The sequence below is a fragment of the Chinchilla lanigera genome, unplaced genomic scaffold, assembly GCF_000276665.1.
Source record: "Chinchilla lanigera isolate Chin_1 unplaced genomic scaffold, ChiLan1.0 scaffold00012, whole genome shotgun sequence".
Classification (NCBI taxonomy): Eukaryota; Metazoa; Chordata; class Mammalia; order Rodentia; family Chinchillidae; genus Chinchilla; species Chinchilla lanigera.
The window spans coordinates 64,952-75,398 of record NW_004955413.1 but is presented as its reverse complement, the minus strand read 5'-3'; the positions used below and the strand labels follow the sequence as shown (position 1 = coordinate 75,398).

The following is a 10,447-nucleotide window of genomic DNA, read 5'->3' as shown; positions in this document are numbered from 1 at the left end:
GAAACACTTGGGCACAGGCACAAAGGCCTTAGAGTCCGCCCCGCGGGGTCAGCCTCCCCCAGGCTGCGTCTGTTTGGCCTCCATCGGTGCCCAGAGCTGGGCCCAGGATCCCAGCCATCTCCCTCCCACCCTGCGGCCCTCTCTCCTCCTGAGGGCCACGCCCTGCTGTCCCCAGCCAGGAGGTCTTCCTGCTGCATCAGGTGTCCAGGGCTGCTCTGTCTCCCTGATGAAGGGAGCTGCTTCTGGGGACTCTGCAAGTAGCACTCAGGCCTGTCCCTGGGTGTCTCTGCCTCTACCTCCCACTTGCCTGGGCGCTTCACAAACAAGGGCTTTGCTCCCGTGCTGTGCCCCAGAAGGGTCTGCGCCCAATAGGTGCTCATGACTGTTCTGTCCAGGGGTGAGCAGCTGGTCCAAGGCTCCTTTCAGGACACCCACAGTGGCAGTTTCGTTCTCTGCCGGCAGGGGGCGCAGTGCCTTCGGATTTGAAGGCAAGGAGGATGACCCGGCCCTGCAGTGGAGCCCGCTGGGACTGAGAAGGCACCTGAGTGAACAGCAAGCCAGCTGCCTGCTCTGGTTCTCTCCCCCTCAGGTCCTCGCCCTCTGCGCTGCTTTTCTTCTCTGTCACGTGTCACCCCCGTCTCTCAGATCAGTGTAGCGATGCTCTGAGTCGGAGCACTGAGGTCCTTTGGGACCTAGAAGGCTCCTCCACCTGGTTCTCCTCTGTGGCACTGACAGCTGGGGCCCCTGGATGCTGGACCGAAACACAGGCTTTCCCTCCCCAGCTTCTCTGTGCCTTCATCTTTTTGGGGGGGTATTTTGATACATGGTCTCGCTGTATACTTCAGGCTGATCTTGTACTCACTATGTAACCCTTGCTGGCCTTGAACTCGCGGTGATCCTACTGCCTCTGGCTCCCAAGTGCCTCTGATGTGACAGCAGTCCATTTAGGGTGTTACTGGCACTGAACTCATCAAACAGTTATAAGAGTTAAATGAGCCATGGGCATTTGTTCAGCGGATTGTCCTAGCTAGTCCGGAGGTGAAGGCAGGAGGATCCTATGAATCCTAGAGTATTATGTACCAGTCTCAATGAATACATACATTGGCGGAGTTTGGGATGTAGCTCAGGGGTCAGATTCTCCTGGATTTGATGCTCAGTGTCATGGGGGAAAGTCAAACAAAGGAAACAAACAAAACAAACAGAACGTTCAGGCTGGCTTGCCTCAGAAACCAGACTGCCATTGACGCCCCCTGGTGGCGCTGCATTTTCTTTTTCTTTTTCCTGTTTGCAATACACAAATTGTCCTGGGGAACTGGTATATACCCTTATCACATGCTGATCCTGTTTATTTCCTCTTCCCCTCTGTCCCTCATGTCCCTCCGCCCCCAGAGCCCTTCCCTTCTCCACAGAGTCTGCCTGCCAGTTTATCATCTCTCTGATTCTCTTTGCAAAGTACAACTGCCCTAAGTATAAGAAACAGGGGACAACAGATAACACTGTCCCTCAGCCAGGTTTGACTACATTTAAAAATAGGGGCCAGGGAAGCTCATGTGCAGTGACAGAAAAAGTGTAAGTGTGCCTCTCCAGCGTCCTTGCCCGCACACACAGTGAGTCCTTCACTCACCGATACCGGAGAGCAAGGTCATTACACCGGAAAGTGCCTCTATAGAATGAATCACATATTTGGGGCTAGAGGACGGGATTAAGTGGGTCACACAGGAAGAAAGGCAATCACTTCACACACGTAGCACAATAAAGTATGCGGCAGCTGAGCAAGTATGCCCCACGCTTGCAGTCTCTGGGTGCGCATGAGTGCCCAAGTGCCCCTGCAAAAAAAGCCATCAGAAATAAGACCGGGCAGTGCTGAGGCAGACAGCCTCCTTCTGGCCGAGGGATTGGTTAGAGAGGGAAGCTGTGTTCTATGAGGCTGGCATTTGAGGTCACTGGCTCCATCAGGGAATGGCTGCTTCCCCATCGTCCCCCACACAGCCTCCATAGCCCATGGGACCCCTGAAGTCATGCTGGCATCTAGCCCCAAAGCCCTCCAAAACCCCCAACATGGAGCTGGAAGAATCTCTCCCTCCCAGGGACAGCTCTCCCCCAGACAGGCCCCTTCCATCAGCCTCTGGTCTCACCCTGACCCGGTCACTGCTGGCCCCTGCCCATTCAGTCCCTGTAACAATTCTGCAGTCTGTGCACCCTCTCCTCCTCTGAGCCTTCTGCTGGGGGAAGGTGTGGTGGAGGGCAAGACCCTCCTGCCATATTCTGGAGGATGAGCAGGTCTAGGAGGCACCTCATTCTGACTCCCGGCAGTAGCACATTGCCTCACCATGCTGAGAGAACATTTATCAAGAAGTTTTCTGCTAGGTGCCACTATGCTTTGGCGTTGACATACCCCAGCATTTTCTCCTGATACTCAGCTTGTGATTTCCTATTTCAGCTCCAGAATCAGTCACTTCTCCAAGGAGCTGTAGTTTCATGTTTGGGGAATGGCATTGGAAACCAAGATCTGGACCCTAGCTGTGCTCACTGTCGCAGGGGTGGGGCTGGGGTAGAAACACTAAGCTGCTGGGGACTGGGGAGGGCTTTCTCCTACAGCCACAGGCTCCCCACCCCCCGGAAGGCCTGACTATTTGCCTGCTTTGCTGGACATGAGCGGACTTCAAGGCCACAGGAGAGCAATTTATCACTGACTTCTTTTTTGAGACAGGGTCTGGCTATGTAGTTCAGGCTGGCTGTGAACTCACTCCATAGCCCAGACTGGCCTTGAGCTTGCAGCAATCCTCCTGCTTCTGCCTCCCAAGTACTGGGACTACAGGTATTTGCCACCACACTGGCCTCACAAACACTTTTAGATGGGAAAAAGAGAGGGTAAAATAAGTCTAGTAGAAGAAATGTCATCTCCCCCATATGGAAAAGTTGGGGCTGCTGTCAAGGAAAGTGTAATTTGAGTGTGTTGGTTATTTCTGGACTCGCTCAGTAGCAGTTGTCTCAGCACAGAGGTTATGGTGAAGGTCTGAGGACAACAGCAAGCAAGACTGCACTGAATGTGTGGGAGGAAACACTGAGCTTGGGCCGCACTGACCCGAGCAGGGGCCTCACCACTGTCCATCTGCCTGGCAGCCTGGACAGTAACGCGGTCTATGTCTCACACCCCATCTCATCCCTGGTCTCCTTGGATCACTGTCTCATGATGATGGCACCTGCCTCACAGAATTATTGCAGGATCCAGAAACAAACTGGGACAATCTGAGCAACAAAACAGTTTTAGATCAGAACCCAAAATATAAAGTACTAGTATCAATGAGCTCACCCTGATGGAAGTAAGTGATTAAATCAATGACAAGGTGAGAAGAGGGGACAAAGCTCCCAGGCAGAGCCCCTGCTCATTACATATGGTCTGATCACACTGACTTCCTTCCCAAGGGCAGAGCATAGAAAGGGGGAAGAAATGAGTCACTTGTAGTGGATAAAATTGACAGCACTACTTGGCCAGGTCATGGAGATCAACACTAAGAGAGACAGATCAGGCCGCTAGTACGAACCCTCAGTGTGATGGGGCAAACTGACCTCTGTGATTCCTCTGCCCCAAAAGGCTAAATCCAAGAAATAACAGGAGAGAATATGGGACACTCTACACAATACTGTATCTGATCGGTACTTTTCAACACTGTCAAGGTCTTCAATACAAGGAAAGTCTGAGATACTGTCTGGCCCAGAGGAGCCTAAGGAGATGTGATGGCAATATGGAACGGACAGTCATGGACAGAACACAAAAATGCAAAAGGGCATTTGGTAAAATCTAAAGAAATCAGCATAAACTATTTCCTTGGTTACTTGCTTATTGCTGGGGCAAAATACCTGACACAGACAACTTAAAGGAAGAAAGGTTTCTTTTAATTCACAGTTGGTAGAGGTTTCAGTCTGCCGTTGGCTGGCTCTGAGGCAGGGCGGCATGGCACCGGAGACAGTCCATAGCAGGGCAGGCAGAAAGCGGCCTTCCTTCGGCTTTTCCTTTGATTCCATCCAGGCTACAAACCTAATGCTTGGTGCACCCACGCTCGGGATGTGAAGTCTCTCTTCAGGAATTCCATTGCCATCAACTATGCTAAACCAATCAGTGGATTAATCCAGTTATGATGCTCATAAGCCAGTAATACACCCATGTTTCAGGCACCTCCCACAAATCCCACTCATGAGCCTATGAGGCCTTTAGAGGACAGCTAGATAGGAGCCATAAGAACTGCAGACTTAGTTAATAACAATGTATCTATATTAATTCAGCATATGAGTCAGTAGTCTAAGATGTTCATCACAGGCGAAACTCGGTGTGGGGTGTATGGCAACTCTCTATCCTGTCATCCCAATTATAATGTAAACTAAAACTGTTCTAAAACATAGTTTATTTTTACTCCTCCTTTTGTATCAGCTCATGAAAGATACTCCGGCGCATCCTGTCAGCATTTCCACAACAAGATTTGTCATCCCTTCTCACCAGACTGCTTACTCCTAAATAAAGCCCTGTTCCCACAGCCCACTGTATGCCAGTGGAGTTCAAACACGGTGGGCTCTGTCACCCTGCCTGGCTCCTGGGGACTCACTCTGCATCCACCCAGTAGGTACTTACAGAGCACCACGCTGGGACGCACGACCCGAGGATAACAACACACCTCTGCTCCTGCATGAGGAGAGGAGGGATTCCAGTCAGGTGGGGTCAGATATTCCACGAGGAACAGCAAAACTCTCACTGAGGACGTAAACACAGAGGAGAGAAGCTGCGGGGCGCTGGCAGAGCAGGAGGCACAAGGGCCGGAGATGATCTCTCTGAGGAAGGACAATGATGCTGAGGATATGGACTCCTACAGACTCCTCTGGCCATCAGGAAGTCATCGTGATCTTTACCCGGCCAGCTCCAGTGGGCCACCTCAGGGTGGCATCCCTGCCCTCAGTCTCTGCCACAGCGGATCACCCCTCTCTTTAAGGGACCCTTTACCTGGCTTGCTGGACACCTGACTGTCATCCTGCCTCCCTGCTTGCTCCTTCTCTGTGTCCTGTGGCTGGTAGAGGCAATGCCAGGGCCCAGGCCTAGCTCCCTGACCTTTTCCCTCCCTCCACTCACCTTTCCCTGAGCCCCAGGTCCAGATGGGCTTGTCTCAGTGCATCAAGCTCTACTTTCAAGTCTAACCTCAACCTGCCCAAATTTCACCCCCTCAGAGACCTTCCCTCACCAGCCAGCGGCTTCCTCCTCTCCCTCTCACCGCTGCCGGCCTTTCCTGCCGACTGCATCCTTTGCTCCTTCCAGTGTCCACATAACAGGTCAGCTCCACAAGAGCTGGGAATTCTATACCTGTTTATGTTGTACTCACAGCCCCAAAACAACAGTGAGTGCTCAGTAAGCAGGTCTCGGGGACCAGATAAACTACCCACTGAGTCCAACATCCACGGATTCTGGAGCCAGCACTCTGGGCCTCACACCTCAGCCCTGCCACCTCCTAGCTTGAGAGCCCTGGACAGCTTGCTGGATCCTCATCTGTGAAGTGGAGATACTTATAGCATGTGATAGAATGGGCTGCATGTTCCATTAGTACCTGTCTGCAAAGAAGAGTCTTAGACTGGGACTTGGCCAGAAGGTGCTAAGTCATGTTAGTTATACAGAAGTGTCATATGTCCCTGTTAGCTCGATGGAGAAAAGGAAGGGAGAGGTGGGTTGGTGAGAAAACCCTCATCTGTCCTAACAGAAAAGCACTAGCTAAATGGCTAAAATTGACCTGAAAGTAGTGACATAGCACATTATTAAGGACCTACATGGTTAATGCTGGAAGAAACAGTTAAAGAGTTGAACGTACATTGGAATTAGTTCTGAAGTATGGATGGGGGACAGACAGAGGGCTGCTGTTTTGCAGCATTTTGTAAGTTATTCTAAGCTAAAAGAAAAGTAAAGAAAGAAAAGCTACATTAGACATACAAGTGGAAAAGTGTCGTCCATGGGTCTCACTGTGCACTAATTATCAAGTGGAGGGAAGACCACAGGCTGCAGCTGGGCACCTAGCTGGGGAGTGTGTCCCCATGAATGTGCAGTGGTGAAGACACTGCCCCTGAGCCCTGTGTTGCTGCCTGACTCCTGGTTTGCTGGGGGAGGTTGTGTCTGCCAGGTGAGGATGAAGCCCTCAGGGCCACAAAGAGGAATCAGCTCACCTGCTCTGCTGGAAATTAATGGCAACCAGGAAATCAGCAGCCATCTACTGAGGAGAGCACAACGGCCTAAGCTTCAGCAGCATCCAAAACTGAGGTCCGGACAGCCACCAATGCTCTTCTGCCAAGCTGGGATCTACTTAAACCAAGTAATCATTTTCCTCCAAATATGTGGCTCTTCCTATAGAAGGTCCTGACCAAGGCCTGGATTTTTTGGTTTTTGGGGGATACTGGAAATCACTCTGAGGACCTTGCACACGCCAGGCAGGAGCTGTGCCACTGAGTTTTAGCACCAGCTTGACCAAGGCCTTTATGAGAATGATTTGCACTACTGATGTGCAAAGAGGGAATCCATTCACTTTCAGTAGTTTGGTCTGATTTGGCTTTTGTCATTTGAACGTATAGGTGGGGTTTGAGTAGCATGGAACAGAGTCCATCTTCACCTCATGGCCTTGAGGGTAGAGAAGGGACGGGGGCAGACAGTGATGCCTGCCTGAGTGCAAGTAGTCTATACAGTTAATTGCCTTTATTTTTCCCTTGCACTCTAAAGTGATGAGCTTTATAAACAATTCAAAGAACATGGAAATGTACACTCTAGAAAGTAAGAAGAGGCCAACCTGAGCAATTTCACACCTCGAGCGACACACGGTGGGCACACGATAGTGAAGTATAGATTCTGCTGTGAGCCCACATCTACTACATTATGTGTCCATCAGGAAAATTAGAAGAAACTATTGATATTTTTGCTTTTTTCCAGTAACAAAGAATTCAGGGAATTCTTAACTTGATGGCGTATCTAAGGTTATATATTTGTTTGAGGGATCACTTCTTCCTTCCTTCCTACATTTCCTGCTTTAGACACTCACCTCTATGTGGGCATTGGACTTGTTTCTAATTTTAAAAAAAATAAATGTTGCACTCAACTTAGTTGTTTGCATATTACGAAGTTCTATGAGTTTTTTCCGTTCAGTGATTTGCTGGTGGAAAATGTATATACATTGCACATTTTAAGTTTAGTTGCCAGATTTTCACCAAATTGCAGAACTTGCCTACATAGATGAAGGGCAGTTTTCCTATAAGTAAAGACATTTGGTATTTGCCTTTTAACCTCTGCCTATCTGTGTGAAGATAGCTCCCTGGAGTCATTTGAATAACTTTAAATATTTATCTTGGTCCATTCTGGCTGTTGTAAGAGAGGACCACACACTGGCATCTTCTAAACACCACAGACATCCTTCTCACTTCTGCAGGAGTCCAATGGAAAGCACCAGCCTGGCTTTCTGCTCTTAGACAGCGCCTCCCCTGGCCTTACATGGCTAACGGGTCAAGGGACCTGTCTGGGGCCTGTTAGAAGGCACTAATCCCATTCACTGGGGCTCCATTTAGTCACGATGTAATCACCTCTCAGAGGACCCACCTCCAAGTGAATGCTACACTGCAGATGACAGTTACCATGTGCATGCTGAAGTAAAACAAACTCTTTAGAGCAATTAACAAACTCTCAAATTGTACTAATTTTTAAATGGCCATTTGCGTTTCTTTCTCTGACTCCTCGTCTGTCTCCATTTTTTATCTCAGTTACGCTTACCTCTATGTAGGAGATCTTGGCATATTACAGAAATGAGCTGTCTGCCTTGCACATCAGGGATGGATTTCTCCAGCATGTCCTTTTTCTGTGTTCAGCTCTCCTGGTCCCCTCTTCTCGTTTTCTCTCACCGACTTGGACACAGCCAATTATGTGTGAATTTGCTCCTCTCTTGACCTTAACTTCTGGGAGGATCTGGGTAGACATGGAGATCAAAGAGAGAAGCAGCGATACCAGTGATAGGAAGCAAACACAACAGTCCAGGGGAGAAATGAGAATAGCTTGGAGCAGAATGGGGATAGTCTGGGTGGAGATTAATCATATTTTGGTTTTCTTTCCAAGATGGAAAACAAAGGCAGGGAAAAAGGAAGAGAGGAAGAAAGAAGAACAAGCTAGGCTTAAGTAAACCCAGGGTTCAATCTTCATTAGCACAATACAGGGAAACAGGGTGGAAGCGAGGGAAAGAAAGAGAGAGAGAAAAACATGTTACTAGCAAGAAATGTTACTTGCTGCTGGGATTTCAGATATGAGAGGAAGTGATCTATCAAAGATGATTCTTTTGTTTTTGGCCTAAGCCATTGGAAGTATGGAGTTACCTTCTTCTGAGATGTTAAAGCCTGGGAGAAGCACATGTTTGGGGAGTGAGAGTAAAGGCTTAGCTTTTGATGGAGTAGGTTGCAGAGACTATTAGATACCCAAAAGGAAATGTCACAGAGACAATGGATTTCTGGATGAGTCTGGAGCTCACAGTAGGCTATTGGCTGAAGGTACAGCTTTCAGAGTTAGTGCATAGCTTGTATTTGATGCCATAGAGCTGAATGTGATCACCAAGAACAATCATGGTAGAGAAATTGTAGGAACCAAGTCCTGGTGCTTGCTAACTACTCCTCAGGAGAGGAGGAATCAAGGAGAGACAAGGGAGGTCCCACAAATGTACAGTTGTCCTAAGTGCCTGAGGAAATGAAGGGTTTCGCATTAGGGTGTGGCCCCCTCTGCCAGTAATACTGCTCTGCCTCAAAGTCAGTTTGAGTGACTTTGAAATTGCTGCCTCCTGGGCTTTACCTTACCAGATGCCTGCACATCTTTTTCCATGCTACTCTCAATCTTATTTTTGTCATTTTAGTTTTAGAGGCAGTGACTCATAAAGGTGAATTTGCTTTTCGAAAACATAGTCTGACAATGCGTCTTTTCCACGTAGAGTTGAGTACCGTTCACTTACAGTAATCACTGGTAGATTTACATTGATTCTATTCATTTTATTTCTGCCTGCATTTTTGTTTTTATTTTTACCTTCCTACTTCTTTCTGTATTTTGGATTGTGAATTTTGTTTTTTTTTCATTCCAATTTGTTCCCTGCACTCAATTCTCATTTTAGATTTTTTTTTTTTGGTAGCGGGACTCAAACTCATGACCTCAGGCTTGCCAGGCTTATTTCATATGTTTTGACTTCTGTTTGCTGTATGTCTTCTGTCAGTGGTGGTCCTAGGTATTTTAACACATCTTCTCGAAAAAGTCTAGATTCACTCTCCAGTTATTCTCTGAAGCGTGTGGAGAACCATAAAACACTTTAACATTGATCCCCACGCTGTCCATGCCAGTGATGCTGTGCCCAATCATTTAGATCAGCACGTCCTCCCACAGTCCAGGATTATTTAACAGACTGTGTCTTTAGGGTTTGTCACATATGCATCATTGCGCACGAGTCCTGCTTATAGATCAAGACCATCTAGATTCAATTCCACCCATTCTAAGAAGCACTCTTTGGACTTCTGTTATAGGACAACTTTTCTTGATAAAGTACACTCTTTTTGTTGGAATGGAATGCACAGTTTGTACACAGCTCTCAGTGGGACATTGCAGGAACCTTGACCTGGCCTATGCTTTCTCCCAGCCTCCCCTGTCCCAGCTCCCTGGGTGGCCTGGAACAGCAGGTGCCTGCATCTTTACTGCTACTCCCCCATCCCAGCCCCCTACACCCCCAAACCTCAACGCCCCCCACCCCTGCTGACCCCCCGGAGGAGGCCTCACCAAGCGTCTTATGGCATCATCATTCCACTCAACCAATGGAAGTCGAGTTCTGAGGCCACACCCTGCTCTGTGGGTTCAGTTCTGCCCCGGCTAAGCCTGTCGTTGGCAGTGAGAGGAGCTGAGCAGAGTTCATTGGAAGAGAGTGAGTGGACATGGAAGGGACGGTGCTTAAGTGGTCCCACCCATTTCCGCGTCCCTCCCTAGAACTATTGGAAGCAACGCGAAAGGAGAAACTGGCCGCGGCCAGGAAAATGGTAAAGTGCACAGGCTCCCAGCCTGTCCTGGACCCAGACTGAGTCCCCACATGGTTGGTCCTTGGTCAGAGTCTGTGACACCCTGGGGGTGATTGGGAAGGGACCCTCAGAGCCCCAGTGCCCCCATCAAGTCCTCTCACAGCCCCTTCTCCTCACAGCCCTGCCCCCTCCTGGCTTTGGTGACTCTGGTGCTCACTCCTGGGGCCTCCACTTGGGCTTGGCACTGGCCTCCTGACACCCCACCCCTCACCTCCCTCACCCTACTTCAGAGGACCTTCTCCTCTTCCCCTGTCTGAACACAGAGGAGGGAAGGATCAAGGACAGATTCTGGGGAGCTGGAGGGAGGAGTGTGCTTCAGACCCAGTCCCCTGGACACCCTCACCCCTAC

The 10,447-nt window shown here is 49.2% G+C and overlaps 1 long non-coding RNA gene across 1 annotated transcript; it reads right to left on the bottom strand.

Moving 5' to 3' along the window:
- Positions 1-3,918: 3,918 nt before the first annotated feature.
- LOC102007320 lies at positions 3,919-9,770 on the bottom strand. The gene is made up of 4 exons (XR_260039.2): positions 8,374-9,770; positions 7,781-7,972; positions 4,628-4,747; positions 3,919-4,108 (listed from the first exon to the last, which is right to left on the bottom strand). It is a non-coding gene; the product is annotated as an uncharacterized LOC102007320 (long non-coding RNA).
- Positions 9,771-10,447: the final 677 nt, after the last annotated feature.